Source organism: Suncus etruscus, chromosome 17 (assembly GCF_024139225.1).
Source record: "Suncus etruscus isolate mSunEtr1 chromosome 17, mSunEtr1.pri.cur, whole genome shotgun sequence".
In the NCBI taxonomy this organism is placed as follows: Eukaryota; Metazoa; Chordata; class Mammalia; order Eulipotyphla; family Soricidae; genus Suncus; species Suncus etruscus.
Window position 1 is genome coordinate 38,300,764 of NC_064864.1, and position 17,062 is coordinate 38,317,825.

The following is a 17,062-nucleotide window of genomic DNA, read 5'->3' on the forward strand; positions in this document are numbered from 1 at the left end:
TTATCTTTCCAGCTACTTTGAATAAAAGGTACTTTTTAAGAAGAGAACATCCAAAAAGGTCTCTGTCAAGGCTATTTTTTCAGTTACAGTTATCAAGAATTAAAAGTTTAGTGATTTTTCTCTAGGGAGCAAGTCTGAGTGTTGAAGAAAAAGGGACTGACATTTCCAAGGCTCCAGTCTCATGGGCTTTCTTACTCTTTCCTTTATTATGCATGAACTTATACATGTGTGCAGAAATACTTAAATGCATATGTTTAATTTGCTTATGTGCACATATGCTTGCGTGCACACACACACTTCATTCCCCGTAGGCCTGAACAGATAAAAATAAATGGGTTCAAATAACTCAAGCAAATAGTTGGTTGAAATTACAGGCTCCTCATGAGGCTGGTTGGCACCATGCCAGGCCATTCTAATTTCATCTCTACCAACAAACTTCTATCTTCTTCTAAATTTTTTTAAATTGAATCACCATGAGCCTCCTTTTTAAAGAGGATTGTTTTGCCAGAAAGCATCTCAGTGTAAATTCTTCCCAGTAACTTTTTCCATAAAAATGAACAGCAGAGGGACCGGGGAGATAACATGGAGGTAAGGCATTTACCTTTCATGCAGAAGGTCATCGGTTCAAATCCCGGTGTCCCATATGGTCCCCCATGCCTGCCAGGGGCAATTTCTGAGCACGGAGCCAGGAAAAACCCCTGAGCACTGCCGGGTGTGACCCAAAAACCAAACACACACACAAAAATGAACAGCAGGTAATCTAAATATACTGTATTAGGATGTAGAGATAGTACAGTGGGTAGGATGCTTGCTTTGAATATGGCAGACCAAGTTATGATCCCAGCCTCACATATAGTCTCCAAAACTAACCAGCAAGTGATCACTGAGCACAGAGCCAAAATTAAGCCCTGACCACCACAATTTCTCAAAGTATCATGCATTAGATATTTCTTTTACAACAAAAATATCTCAGTGACTTTGTATGGTTTTCTGTGGTACTTTTATGAGTGAATAGGACAAGTAGAAAGACTGTAGCTTTTAAAGGAATCAATACGTAACTGCTTTTAGCTGCCTTGTGTTGTTTCTAGCAAGATTTACTTTATATCAATTACTATAATACTCAACAGCAAGTATTGATTAAATCAGTATAGAAATAGTAATATCCATAACTCAATGATGGGGAAACTGAGGCAGGAGAGATCTAAGCCATGTGCCTGAGTTCACCTATTTATTGAGTAGTAGCTCTGGATCAGGTTCAGGTAGCCTGGCTTAGCGTGGATGGCAGAATATTACCATTTCTAATATACAGCTGGTTATCTTTATTCATGATCTTTCTTACAGAGAGTAATCCTGAAGTTCAAATATTCCATAACTCTGGAGGGGAAATAAAGCAATCTCTAGTAGGCCATGGGAAATGAATCAGAGCTTGTTTGTTTTAGTGACTTGCTTTGTGAGAGTGATTTGTTGAACAAATGAATTGGGGCTTTATTTTTTCAGCTCTGTTTTACCACTTTGATATTCCATGATTTATTTCTTTTCATCTTCTAAATAATTTAAATAACCACAAATTCAGATATTATGATTTATAATTGGCCTATAGCCCCTTGTCAACCTCTAGTGCAATGAACTCCATTGCATTTCAACCCTGTACATCTGACCCCTTATTCTAAAAATAACAGCTCATTTAATGCTTATAGTCTTGGTGGAACAGATGATGGTTTTACTGAATGAAAGTGGTTTGTGCTTTAGAGCAGCTGCATGTATGGAAAGAAATTATTTTAGTCAGCTCTTAACACAGACATTTGGCTTAAAATTTAAGTGCATTTTTTCAAAAAGAAGATGACTATAAGTATGCTACCTTGTACTTTTGAATCTTTTGTCTTAGTGGTTTCTCTTTTGAATCTTTATGTAGTATATTAGTAATGAGAAAATGGTCTTGTTCATTTCTCTCCTTGTGGTGATTTATAGAATATTAGAGTCAACAAAGCTTCTGGAGATGATTAGGTGGAAGCCTCTCTTATAGTATAAGAGGATTCTGAGGTCTAGAGGAGTTCAATTCTATAAATTCATGGTAATTAGTTAGAGATTTGAACCAGGTTATGTGATTGTAAGTTAACTGATCTGGCTATTATTAAGATGAATTAAAAAAAAGACTTGATACTGAGGTAGAATGTGGGATAAATTAGAAAAGAGAAATGTGCCTGCCACAAGCAGGCTTGGGGAGCAGGAAGGAAACTGGGGACACTGGAGGAGGAATTGGTGTGGGAACATGGTTTATATAAAACTCAATCATAAATATCTTTGTAATTCACAGTGACTCAATAAAAATAAATATATTTTTCAAAAAGCTGCTGTTTAGAGGTTTTCTGACTCATTTCATCACTTCCAGCCTTAACCACTATGCTGGCACTAAGTAGTATGGTCCCTTTCATGCTGCTTAACCTTATCACCCAAGTAAGGTAAAGACTTGTGACTGACAACCGCCGATCTTCCTGATCATCTTTCTGAGCACAAAGTACTTTTAAGACATATACCTATCATGCATGCCTCAAAAGGTCAGTCATGTCATGTTAGTTCTTTCTAGAATTTTACTATTTTACTCATTGATATGTCCCAGTCATCTGATACACTCTCTGGAGCCAAAGATGTGATTCACTTGTCTGACATGTGTAAAGATCTGAGTTTGCTTTTTTAGTAACACTTCAACACCTCAAGCACCATGTGCCACAGGAAGTGACCCCACCCCACCCCCAAGCACAACTCAGTGTAGCCCCAAGCACTGCCAGATGTGGTCCAAAGGCCAAAATAAAATTAGTAAATAGAGGGAAGTTGCACAGAGATGGCTCTCTAAGTATTTGTTGAGAATCAGAAAGATAATACCAGGATAAGACTGTAGTACAGGGGGATAGGACAAGGAATCCTACCTGCCATGGTCTAAATTTTTAGCATCACATGTGGTTTCCCAAATACAGCTAGAGGTCACTCCTAAGTACTGAACCAAGAACAGCCCTTGAGTACCATCAGGGGGTCGCCCAATCCCCTTCAATTAAGTATTTGTTGAGTGAATAAAAGCGCCTCATTTTTACTGAATAAATTAATCCTCTCACCTCAGCCTGATGTTCATCAGACACTTGATCATCTGGCACTAATCTTTTCCTACTGTTCTCTTTCTTTACTCTGATCATTTTTAACAATTTTTTGAGTATTTGCTACATGCAGGACTTTTCTAACTTGTTTAAAATTTATTCATTTAATTGACACAGTAGCCCTAAGAGGTTGATATTATTGTCACTACCATTTGACAGATAAGGAAACTGAGTCACAGAGGCTTTCTAGTTCCCTGGCATGTTAAGGTTACCTGGAATTTCAAGGACAAGGTAGGGTGGAATTCAAGGCAGTGTGACTTTAGAGTGTGCATAGGATCACGAGTCTAGTTAGTTTCTCATATTTAATGACAAATTTCTGCAATTTAGAAGTATATAAAGTCAAGCATGACAGTTCTCCCCTTCTCAAAATAAGTGGAGGGAATCCCTATATATCTTTCCAGATAACTTTCTTAAGCTAACGTGACTATTTTGATAGTTTTAAAACTAAAATTACTCATAACAGATGTATTACAACTTGGCCTTTCTTATTTAGTGTTGTGGTTGTTTCTGGATTGAAGGGCATACCCAGCAGTGCTTCGGGTTTATTCTTGGTGCTACACAGGGATTAGTCCTGGTACGCTTAGAGGACTGGGCTTAATGTTTTTGTTGTTGTTATTGTTAAAATGATTTTGTTGTTATTACTGTTTGCACTCAGCAATTTGGCATGGTACTGGGGATAACACCCAGAATCTTACATATACAAGGCATGTTTTCTACTATTGAACCACATGCCAAGGACTATGTATTTTTATATAATTTATTGGTTGTAGTAAAAGGTTGCATTCACTTTTGTCTAGAATTCCATTGTTCAGATACAACACTGTTAGGAACCTGTTCCAGGTGACCAGTGCTGCAAGGATTAAGACAACAAAAATAGATATGAGAGAAAATCATGAGATCAGAGTACTAACAGCCTCGAAGACTAAGCCCTGACTATCCTTCATATCTAATATTTAATGCTTAGAACTAGTAATTGTCAGAACAACATTCTTTGGGCCTTCCTTAATCTGTAGGGCCTTAGTTTAATGGGATAAACATCTTTGTAATGGGCTTTCTGTAAGTGTGATTCTTTTGGAAAAGAAGCAGACATAGCAGTTACAGGACCCCTGTCAGAAGCAGCATTCAACCTCTAGGCATCAGCATTCTGGGTTTAAAGATCCCTAAACTACTCATCCTGTCCTTCTCCATTGCTTATCTAGTTCACAACACAACACAACTTATTTACTTGGTTGGTGTTGATGAACACTTAAGCTAGTACCAATATTCCTCCCTTCAGAAAACTCTAGAATGAATACCCTTTCAGATTTATCTGTAGGCTGCTAACCTTGCTATGGTTTTAGAGTAAAAAAAAAAAAAAAAAAAAAAAAAAGGTGATTTCTGAAGTTAAAGCTTGCACACTTAAAACTGTAATGGATGTTGATAAGTAGTCATTTTAATGAGTTGCAAATTTCCTCCTGCCATTAGTGTATTGAATTCCCTTTCTCTTTCTTCCTTTGCTCTCCTCTTTATGAAAAAAAAAAAAAAACAAAAACAGTACAAGTCTTCATTCAGGTCAAGTCTACATTTTTCTGATCAAGGAAACTCTTGGGTCCCTCAGACAACAGTGATCCCTGATGACACTATGTGGTGAAGGTGAGGTTTTTGCTGGGACCCTAGCAATATCTACTTATCAGTGTTGGTGAAGATAACCCCATTTTTTTTCCTCCTTATACGAAACATAGCAATAGAGGTAATTAAGAAAGATACAAAAAGTCACAATCAAAGGCAGAACTAGAGAAGAGCCTATTAAATGAAAATGGAAATGGATCATGAAGAGTAAAGGCATTGTGTTTGCTGACCTCACCTTAGTGCCACTTCCTTCATGTGGCCTTTATATACATGATTACATTATTATACACATTATTACATTAAATTTCCTACCAAGAACAGATAAACAGATTAGGAATGTTCTGTCTAGAATGAGGAAGAGATTATGAACTGGCGCAGTGGTGCTAGAGGTAAGGTGTCTGCCTTGCTAGCACTGGCCTAGGAAGGATCGCGGTTCAATCCCCCAGGTCCCATATGGTCCCCCAAGCCAGGAGCAACTTCTGAGCACATAGCCAGGAGTAATCCTGAGCATTACCGGGTGTGGCCCAAAAACCAAAAAAAAAAAAAATTATTATCACAAACTTAGAGAAAGGTTTCTTTGTTTCTTTCCTTGGCCACATTTGATGTTGCTCAGAAGTTACTCCTGGCTCTGCATTCAGGGATCAATCTGACCTCAGGGTTCAAGGAAGTTGCAAAGCAAACACCCACCTCTCCTGCTCAATCTTTCATTTTTTATCTTTCTTTAAACCAATATATTCCTACTTTCTACCTTTTATAAATCTTGTAATTTACTTGAAAATTATTTTGTTCTTTGAAAAACATAAAAGATAAAGAAAGAGGAGGGATGTGGCTCATGTGGTGGAGCACACACATTGCATGTGTGAGGCCCTGGATTTGATAACTGCATAGTATGACTTTCCCATATTCCTTTTCCCCATAATACACTAACTGCCTGCCAGCACTGCAAGGTGTGGTGCTGATGACGCCCAACAGTTCTGGTTGTGGTGGGATCCCATATCACTAGTTATGACCACCACAGCAACAACAGCTAAAAATAAGAATGAGACATCACTATTGTTGGCTTTAACTATTGGAACAGTGAAGGGGGATTCATGGCCCATGTCTAATCTCATGAACCCAAACCATGTTGCTCTTCTCATTTTTCAGAGTAAAAGTTAAATTACAGCAGCCTTCCTGTCTACTCCTGAGCCTAGTCTCGGAAGTGTACAGGGAAGAGAGCAACTAGCACTGCTATTTTCTGTTTCTAGAACAAGTTTAGTTCATTTATAAGACTCCTAACCCTTTTTTCATTTTTTCCCAATCAGGGTCTGTTCAAACCTGTAGCCATGGGATGTCTAGGAGCTCTAGTTGCTGTGTCCCATGATCTCAGCCTCAACTCCAGCCTGACTCAGAGAGTTCAGTCCCCTTTATGCTGTCATTGAAGTCCTTATTTAACATTTCACCCACTTCTGCTGGGGCTGTGAGTCAGAAGATGGGAGTTGAAATCTCTGCTTAACCATTTTGTAGCTGTGAGATTATATATGACTCTAAACATCTCACTAAATCTCAGTCATAACTGGTTCTCTATCAAATACTCTCAAGATTATGAGGATTGACTGAGGTAATGTGAGTAAAATAGAGAGCCAACAGTAAAGTAAATGGAGGTTCCCTTAAAAATAATTGGTGCTGATGTTATGTCATTTTATGCCTCTCACCATCATTCTAATATACTGATTCCCAGCTTGTGAGTTGGATGGCCTTTGAATCCTTGATACCTGCTTTGAATACTAATTCCATCCAAACATCTGCCTGCTTCTTTCAAGAACCGTGGCTCCTGTTCATTTCTAGCTTATTGGTTCTTGACATTTTACTATTTTTTCTTTCATCTGAGTTTCTAAATTAAGATATATTGACTTGCTTTGACTTTTATATACTAATAAGTTCCCCTCTGATCAGGAACAGAGAGTGAGAATTTCTCTTTCACTTCTCTGTACCCACACTGCAATCCATTACTTAAATTTAGGAAGACTGAATTTAATTTTAAAGAAGTTTTTGGGGATCAGAACAATAGCCAGGTCATTTGCCTTACATGCTGCTGACTCAGGTTTGATCCCAACACCATATATGGTCCCCAGAACCCACTTGGAGTGATCAATGAGTACAGAGCCAGAAAAAGCCCTTAGCACTGTCAGATGTGGCCCCCAAACAAAACAAAATGTTTCTGTCTTTGGTCTGTTTTTATTTCAGAATGTTCTGAATCAATTCCAACAAATAGCTATGAAGATGTTTTTTAAATTTACTGTTTTTGAGGACCTAAATAAAAGGGAAATGTAAACACAAAATAGTTACACTACATTGATGAACATGAAATGTTCTACTTATAAGAAAGACATTCTTGGGTCTGGAAAGATAGCACAGCAAAGAGGGCATTTCCCTTGCAGGCGGCCAACCCAGTTCAGTCCCCAGCATACAGTCCCCTGATCCTGCCAGGAGCAATTTCTGAGCGCAGAGCCAGAAATAACCCCTGAATATTGCTGGGTGTGGCACAAAAACAAAAAAAGTGAGAGAAAAAAAAGAATGAAAGACATTCTAAATGAAATCATTTTATATCTCTAACTAGAAAATCTTACCATTTCAAGGATATATTTATGTTCTATTGTGCAAAAAAGTAATTCATTTTTGTTCTCATGATTCAGCTCATCCCAGAAAGTTCTGGGATGGAATTTTTTCTGATTCCTTTGATGTTCCTCAAATGGAGATATGTTAGATTGCAAATTAGGGGTATGTTTTTAAACCAGAGTAAAGCTGGGGCCCAGGGGAACATTTTACATATCTTTGTTTGATTTTGTGAATATTGTTGCTGTTGGTTTTAGTTCCATTTTTCTCCCAATTAATAATGATTTACAAGAGTGTAAAACTAAGAAAGTCTTCACATATTTTTGAGTTACCCTTGTGCAGAGCCCATGCTAATTTCCTCTGTATCATTCCAATTTTAATATTTGTGCTGCCAAAATGAACACTTCACACAGCTTTTGATGTTTGATAGAACCCTTTGGAAAATCCTGTTTTCTTCTTAAAAATGTCACTGAATGCTCCAGCCTACTAATGTAATTCTTGATATCCCTCTGATCCCAAATGTGTCATGCTGTGGTTAGGATCTGTCCTCCTGGAGCTAAAACTGAATGTTCCAGCCTACCAATGTGGGACCCTAGACTGCTTAGCTATGTTGCCCACATCCAAGCCCCTGGACTACACACTATACAGTAGTGATGTCTGTCTGCCCTCTGATTCCAGATGTACCATCTAATAGGTGGTACATGCACCTCTGCAGCTGAAATCTATTTCTGGGCAGGTCAGCCATAACACTTCTATCTCTCAGTATACAGCCTCAAAACTCAGTCAACCCAACAGAGTAACTAGTTGACAATTTTCTTAGCATACTCAATTAACTCTGCATGGTTAAGAAAATAGCCTGAAATGCAGGTGGAATTGTTAATCACAATTTGGTAGAAACAATTCATATACTCTATAGCAGGTGTCGGCAACCTGCGGCTCCGGAGCCGCATGCGGCTCTTTTGAAGGCTTGCCGCGGCTCCGGAGCCGATGTCAGAAAAAAAAAAATACTGCTTTAATCTCAGCTCCGCTTCTCTCCGCTATATCTATAGCAGTGAGGCGGAGCTGAGGAGCGGAGCCAATGGAGGCAGCCGTACCTGGTGACGTATATAGCATTAAGGTAAGAAACAATATATGCAGTGTTATATTTGTTTTAAATGTTGCAATGGTTTTGCGGCTCCCAGTTTCCTTCGGAAACGGGTCCAAGTGGCTCTTTATGTCTGAAAGGTTGCAGACCCCTGCATAGTGTACTCTATCTATATATATATATATATATTGATATATATCTATATATAATACAATGGAATATGTTCTATATTCCACATATTTAATGTAGATTATATATGAGTATATAATATACATGAACTATATAATGGAATCTACATATAGTATACATATAATATAATATGTATTATATAAATATACACTCCACATATGTACTCTAGTGTGTACTATGTGTACTTTATAGTGTACTCTATATGTATACTCTAGATACTATATATTACATAATGGAATGCATACTATATAACACATATATACTATATATATACACTAGATATACCAGGTATAAACATATAATACCGTATTTTACAGCATTTAAGACTACCAGGCGTATAAGATGACCCCTAATTTTACAGTTAAAACATAGGTTTAGGCCTATATTCACTGTATCAGACAGAACGTTCTTGTGCTGCAACTGTATGTACCACAGTGAGCCAATCACAACAAGCAAAGGTTCAAAGGTTCTACTGTAATAGACTTCCTCTGTGACTCTGCCAATCTGAGCAGGCTTTTGACAGTGTAGATTCAGGTCCAGAACATTGTCTAATTCGCATGCATCAAAAGCCTGCTTGGATTGGCTGAGTTAGAGAGGCAGTCCGAGCAGCCTTGCAGTGATTGGTGCAGGATCGTGTTGGAAATTCGTTTGATGGCAATATCCAGACGATTTTTGTTTAGTGGCATATCGAAATGTTTTTCGGGATATACTTGGTGTATAAGAGGACCCCAATTTTTAGCTGACTTTTTTTTCGTTTCAAAAGTCGTCTTATATGCCGGAAAATACGGTATATTTTATATAATGAAATACTATCTAGCTGTTAGGAATGATGCAATTATGCAAGTCACTGCAACATGGATGGAATGAGAACTTATTTATTTTAAATGAAGTAAACCAGAAAAAGAAGCAGAAATACTGGATGATATCATTTATAAGCAGTATTTAGAATCACTGCATGAAGAATTCAATGTGTTTAAATGAGGATTGTTTAACATTCTTGGCCCAAGAATATAATAAGGGAAGGAAAGAAATTGAATGGAGAAGAAATTAGATGTGAAACAACAGGGGAGGGAGTCAAGGGGACGCAGGTCCACTGGTGATAGTAAGAATGGACAGAATTAAATATTCATAAAGTCAAAAATAATGAAATCATGACACCCAAACTTTAACAACCAAACTTAAAGAGATGTATGTTCTGATGGCAGGCTGTGGTGGAGGTGGTGGTATGAGATGGACTCTGGGAACATTGGTGGACGGAAGTTGACACTGGTGGTGTGATCGGTGCTGAAACATTGTATGTCTAAAACTTAACTATGATTCTTTGTAAGTCACAAAGTTTTTAATAAAAAATTTAAAGAATGTCATGCATGTGAACTATTTCTAGAGACTAACCAGGAAATAGGCTTTTGTAAAATAAATAATAAAAAGTTTATGTAATGACTGGAATAATAGTACAGCAAGTAGGGCAATTGCTTTGCACATGGTTGACCTGGGTTCAATACCCGGTATCCCGTATGATCCCCCAAGCACTGCCAGCAATGACCCCTGAGTGCAGAGGCAGGAGTAATCCCTGAAAACCACCAGGTGTCATCACCTCAAAATAAAAAGTTTATGTAAAATATGCATATCATAATAATTTTATAGTAGTTTTAAGAAATTTGAAAATAATAATACTATAATATTTAAACTATTCAGAAAAAAGGTAAATTGTTCTGTGGTTTAATCATGGACTAAAATCATTAAACTATGAAGTGGAAGTCTTAGCAAAATGGATAAAATTTTGCCATGTAATCCAGTCAAGGACAGAATATAAAATTGTATGTTACAGTTATAAGCATATTCAATAATTCCTATATCACATGCTATGTTTTACTTTTTTTGTTTTACTAACATCTGTAAAGCATGGATCTTAGTAATTGGGGAGAAGCATCTTTTATTGACAACAGAATTATTGTCTTTCTGTTGTTAATTTTTATTTCGATTTAGTTTACAGTGCTACTGGAGGGTTCTGTGTTTTTTCTTGAATATTATTTCTTTTCTCTGCTATGTTGGGGCTGTATAATAATTATCTATGGTGTGAGAAATCCAAGGCATTCATTATATTTAAATACCATCCTGTCTTCTATACAATAACTAGTAAACCAATAATGTATCCTCAATATGAGCAAAAATATCTCAATACATTGCAAATGTCCTCTGGAAGCAAAATTTCCTCAGGTTGAAAGTAACTATTTGTACTCATGAGAGATTATAGGGAAGAGAAGGAAAGAAAGACTATTGAACTCCTTTGGTAAGGGTGCCATACTCAGCAATGCTCAGGGGTTACTCCTGTTTCTACATTCGGGAATCAGTCCTGGTAATGCACAGGGAACCATATTGGGAAGAGGGATTGAACTTGGGTCAGCCATATGTAGAGCAAGTGCCCTACATGCTATGCTATTGCTCCAGCCCCCAAGAATATCCAAACCTTTGGGTTTAAAGAAAAGTTATATAAGATCTACTTTGATTTTTAGTGAAAAAGTGAGATAGAAAAGAAAGTCCTGAAGAAAAAAAAAAAAGAAAAGAAAGTCCTGGAGCCCTTGACAAAAGTAGATAGTGGCTGGGCCCATCTGGAAAGCCACCAACTGGCTCAGGAAAATCCACCAAGAGGTCACTGTAACTGTTTATTTGTACACAGTAATGGAGAAATCTAAGAATTCTTCAAGCATCAGACCTTATTTGCCAGAGACATGTTTGGCATCAAAAAAGTGAGACAATATGCAACTGGATTTCTTTCTCCCAGCTGCTAGTTGGGACTCAGGGATAGGACTTCATCAGTCCCTTGCAGGCATAGGTGAAAGTTTAGTGGAGAATGGTAAGCAATGAAGTTTAAAAGAACTGGGTTGTGAGTAGTTTTAGAATAAGGGAGAAGCTCTTCTCCCAGCTGAGATGGGAATGAAAGTAGAAATGTAATTGAATAGACAATATGAAGCCAGCAGCAAAGAGGTAAAGCTTTTTAAAATACTCCTGACTGGAAACAACTGTCTTCAGGACCTGGATAAGCATAGAGTGTGATGTAGGGGTATTTCACTGTGGAGTAAAGAGGTCCTAAGGGCATTGCCCAGTCAAAAGGGAAGTCACACAGTCTCAAATACAGATGGTCATATTTATTCTTGGTTCTTTTTTTTTTTTTTGGACCACACCCGGTGACGCTTAGGGGTCACTGCGGTCCATCCTAAGTCAGCACATGTGAGGCAAATGCCCTACGGCTTGTGCCACCTCTCCAGCCCCTATTCTTGGTTCTTAAGAGGAGGGAGAAAGAATGGAAACCAGTTTCTACAGGCAAAGTTTCTAGAAATGAATCACTAATGTATTACTTTTTGAATTTTGATGAATAATACTAAATTACATGTCCACAAACCAGTACAGTTATCAATAGATGAAATATAATTTAGTAATTTTATAGTGTTTGATTAATAAGTTTATACTTTTTATTTTTATGGAAGTTTACAACTTTGCAACTTTACTTTTATTTGTTGAGCATATTTCTGACATATCAGAAACATAATACCTAATCATAAACATTTTCCTATTAGAAAATATAACTGCTTTATTTATGATAAACTACTTTATCATACTTTATAATGTACCTTCTTTGATACTTTATCATATCTACTTTATGATATATTTCCAGAAATAACATGTGGCCAAAGGTGAATGATTTCTATAAATCTTGTGTTTATTTATTTGAAAAACTGTCATATTTTTGTCATCCTTCATGGCCAACTTATTTTCCTTCCTTTTCTGAAATACGCATTTAAAAAAGCATGAAATTTTTTTTTACAAACTATGTAAAGTATAAGAAAGAGGAATTAGTAGAATGGTGCCTCAGATTAATTATAAGATGTACCTTTTATTTCATGAAATAAATGAAGTCAATTAGGATGAAGGCTATGAAATTTCTTTTGGGGGTCTCTCTAGCAGTATTCAGGGGTCTGAGGTTCACTTTCAAAGCTGTGCATATTTAGTGGTGATAGGGGCCAATAGGTTCACCCCAGAAGCCCTAAGGAGCCCACCAGTGCTTGAGACCATGCTGTGTGGGACTGGATTCAGACCCTCCACATGCAATCTATGTGCTCCAACCTCTTTAAACTATTTTCCTGGGTCAAAATTCCATTTGATACCTCAAAAGTGCCAGAAACAGTCAGTTTCCTATGGGTTAGTGCAGGGGTGGCGAACACGCAGCTCTCGAGCCGCATGTGGCTCTGGTCAAAATGAATGCGGCTCTTTGCCTCTTATCATCATTTTGTATACTGTGGCTCTTTTCCAAGTTTGGATTTTGTTCTGCTGCTTCTGAGGAGGGACCTCTGAGGCGAGATCTCCGAGTGCGGAGTCCTGCCCTCAGGCTGCGGCATCCCGTCTCCCATCCCTCGGAAACAACTGCACAGGCCAGAGAGCAGGGGACCCGTGTGTCACATGTTGAGTTCCATCTTGCCGTTAGTTCTTAGTGTGGAGGACGCAGCACACCCTCACCATCATTGCAGGATTTTTACCCTCACTCAAAATGGCAAAATGCAATATGTGTTTAATAGATTTTGTTAAAATTAGATGCTTTTGTGTGAGTGTTTGTCTGTTTTGGCAGGTCATTGCGTGGTGTGGCTCTCTGACTCCCATAGTTTAAAATTTTGGCTCTTTGTGTCGAACTTCTTCGCCACCCCTGGTTTAGTGCTATAGTTAGTGAACTATAAAGAAAACATTTTTAAAGTTGCCATTATGGTTTTTACTGTTGTCTTTAATGAATTAGAAATTTTGTTTCCATGAAGACAAAATTGAAGGATTTGGCTGGATAATATTTGGCCATGTCTAGAGTTCAGAAAATTATTTTATTTTATTGGGCTTGGAAAACTCTCCAAAAGTGCTCAGGAAGCCCACAGGCCTCTCTTTGTAATTTCAACTAACCAGGTCTGCAATTCAATACATAGACCAAAGACCAGAGTGCTACTAAGGTCCTGTAGTGCTAGGGACAATATGAAAGTGACCAGAAGACACCAACACCCAACACCCAGAGGTACTGGAAAATCCACAGGGCTGCACCTAGAGATGCTTAAAGGGACCTATGGAGTTGGCAATTAAATAAGGGACAGTTTGTGAAAGACAGTGAGTGCACTTTAATCTCTTACTATCTCTCTGATCTCTTTTTTTTTCTTTTTTCTTTTTTTTTTCTCTGATCTCTTAACAAATTATTCTTACATGGGATTATAGTTTTCATTGGAACAAAAAATTCTAACCCTGCATATTTATATAGTCATATTTAAGATTGGGGGACATTTCAAAAAATACTGTATGTTCTATCCAGAACTGATAAATCAGAACTCTGAAATTGTTTAGAACAGAAAAAGCTTTCTGCCTCACTATTTTGTTTCTAAGATGATAGTAAATTACAGCCAGGTTTGAGAATAGCTTCACTAGAATTTCACTTTGAAGAATATCAACAAAGCTTTTTACATGACTTTGAAAAACAAAAGAAACATTTCCAATTCCTGATCTTGCTTTAAACCAACAAATGTAAAGGGATATGTTTAGCAAATTAGACCCATGTTTTAGTTTTTATTCAATAGAACAATTTTTGTATGCCTGCTAAATCCTATTAATTTTATGCTGGGTATTTTTGAAAAGTCTGTTTATGACAAGTGATAGAAGAATTTGGTTTCTTTAAAAAAGCTGGGGCATTAACATTAAATCTTCATACTAAACAAATCTATGGGACTAGAAAATAAGTTAGTGGTTGTCTAGATCTAGAAAAGATGGGAGAAAATGGGGCATGGCTAGTAATTAGGAATAGCAGTGAGCAAATTTTATACCCATTTTTTTTTCATAATGAAAGAGTTTCAAATGAGAAATATTGAGTGCAAAAGTGTAGTCAATCCTGCTGGAGATAATTAGTTGTCACCTATATTCCAAGTCAGTTCGATATCCCGGACATAGAGATGAGACAAAGAGCTTTACTAGAACTCACTTAGGCACTGCTCTAAATGCCTTATATGTATGTATTCACTGATTTAAGCATAAAGCAGTGATCTTTATACCTTATCATATTGCTGATGCACAGAGAAGGTAACTATCTCAAGTTCCCACCATCTTGACTTCCTTAAAGAGTGGGTAGGATTCTGATACAAATATAAAGACAAAGGCACACAGGGTGACTCTAGAGCATGGAAGCTTGGGTATGCTAAAGGAATAGGCAGTAGTCAATTTGATTTGGTAAAAGCAATGGATTCATATAGGGAGATAATGGAGTATGGTGCTAGACTGAACAGGGAAAAGTTATTATGGAGCTCTCAGACCCATATGAAGCCATCAAGATACAGTGGGATGGGCTCTCTAAGAGGCAGTTGGATCAAAGCCAGACTTAAGCAGCTCATGTTCAAATCTTCTGAGTGTACAAGTGTCTGCATGTGTCTCAACTAGTATATCTCAGGGTCTAAAATAAATGACCAGTGTATGTCTGGAGCATATCTGTTCTCTGTATCTCATGTAGTATTTGGGTAGAAACTCCACAGCACCTGTCATCCTAAAGGGAAGCAGCTACCAAAAGGTAATACTATGTTGGAGTTCTGAAAGTTCCCATCGAAATTTCCTCAAAACTGTACATTCTTTTCTGTGGTAATGAAAGCCCAGCACAGAGGGACTCCCCAAAACCCTGGATACTTATGATATGTGTCATCAAGCCTCATGAACTGAAAGCTGAACTTATCTAAAGAGAAAAGCAATGTTACAATGCTTTGATTAAAATATTATAATAATAAAATAAAGAGGAAGGGAAATCCTGCTCTGTATGGGGTTGTATTCATCAAATTAATCAAGCTGGCATTTTGATTTCTAACAAAAAATCTGCACTTCATAGCCATATATATATTTCTTGTCCATGAACAACATTCCATCAACCATCCAATATTTGTTCCTCTTGGTCTTAGGTCAGTTGTAAAGACTTTGCTGTAGTCTTCTCCATGTTCCCACTTTCAGTTAGACTTGAGTTTTTATTCCAAGATTAGTAGCCCTGTGCTTATAGGTAACTTTACTCTATATTATTTCCACACTGACTTGTTAATCAACAGCTCACAGAATAGCTGTTCTCTGATTATTTTTTATCCCATCCCTGTACTTAGACTTTAACATAGATCTATTCTGTCTATTGTCTAATTTTCACCTTTGTACAAGTCTAGTGTACAGTATCTAACATTCTAGTGAAATTAGCATGTTTCCAGTTGTCTGATCAACCACTCCATTCTCACTATCATCTCCTGTCTTGACCAATTAGCTAATCCTTACTAATTTCCCAACCATTGATGATCACTGAAGGATACTAGATGAAACAGAGGTAAGTCATTGATTAATCGATGTGCACTTTGTAGGGTAGGAATGAAGTGTGATAGTTGTTCTAATGTCTAATTTCAAGATGAACAGCAGGTGTGTCTGGACCACACTCCTCTCAGAATGCTGCCATCTTTTATTATTTTTTATTAGCCTCATCACTCTGTTTCCATCCTTAATTTCCAGTGTTGTTGTTTCTGTGATTTGCTCTTTTCCAAATTCCTCTCTTACTCCATATATTCCTTTCTTACCCCCATTCCCTCACTGTTCGCCATGTAGATCTCATTTGCTATATATTGGATTTTCTTAATTCTTACGTATTGTGTCAAAATAGTATATTGATTATTTTTATGTGGCCTCTGATTTTGAAACTAGGGAAAGGCTCTATGACTTTGATAGACAAAGTTTACCATCTATGCCTTAAGAATTCTTAGTTATGTGAATGGGAAATACCTCGAAGATTTAATGAAGCAACCTGGTGCTGGGAACTGATGAAAACCAGGGAACTGATGAAAATCAAAATTGGCTGAGCCAGGGAGAGTTATACCCTCCCTCCTTAAACAGAGTGTGTTTTCCCTCTTGAAAGAGATATTACCTTTGATCCTTTATGACTGTAAGGTGAGGGGCTGAAAAAGACCAATTTGAAAGAGGTCATTAGAAAAAAAGAAAGGGCTTCTGATATCATGTTCTTTCTATAGTCTGATTTGCTCTCCTCTAGTGATAGTGCCTCACCCTTTTATTTAGCAGAACATTATGATTTATTACTGAATCACAAACAAGACTTAAGAGTTTCATCTACAATTCATTCAGCAATATGGTTTCATACCAGATTCTTTAATGTGATCCTTTCCCACCACAAAAGCCCAAAATAGAGCTATTTTCCTCGTCCCTGTGGGCACTAAAGCAAACAATCACTGTTGGCTTTCTTGTTGTGCAGAAGATTTTGAGAGAAATACCACAGGGAATATTTATCTTTATAAACAAAACTTGGCGGATTTGGGGGCTACCGATGATAGAATCTTCTAAGTAAATTCCTGTCTGCTCCTGAAAAGGTACATCTTGATGCCCAGAGCAGCTGCAGAAATTACTG

At 37.4% G+C, this 17,062-nt stretch overlaps 1 protein-coding gene and 1 non-coding gene across 2 annotated transcripts in view; one reads left to right on the forward strand and one right to left on the reverse strand.

Annotated features, from left to right (window-relative positions):
- The window catches only part of PLCE1 (phospholipase C epsilon 1), a 353,407-nt gene that overhangs the window by 102,731 nt on the left and 233,614 nt on the right, over positions 1–17,062 (forward strand). The gene's annotated exons all lie outside the window — the stretch shown is intronic.
- Positions 7,647–7,753, reverse strand: LOC125995452 (U6 spliceosomal RNA). Its single transcript, XR_007490977.1, has one exon. It is a non-coding gene; the product is annotated as a U6 spliceosomal RNA (small nuclear RNA).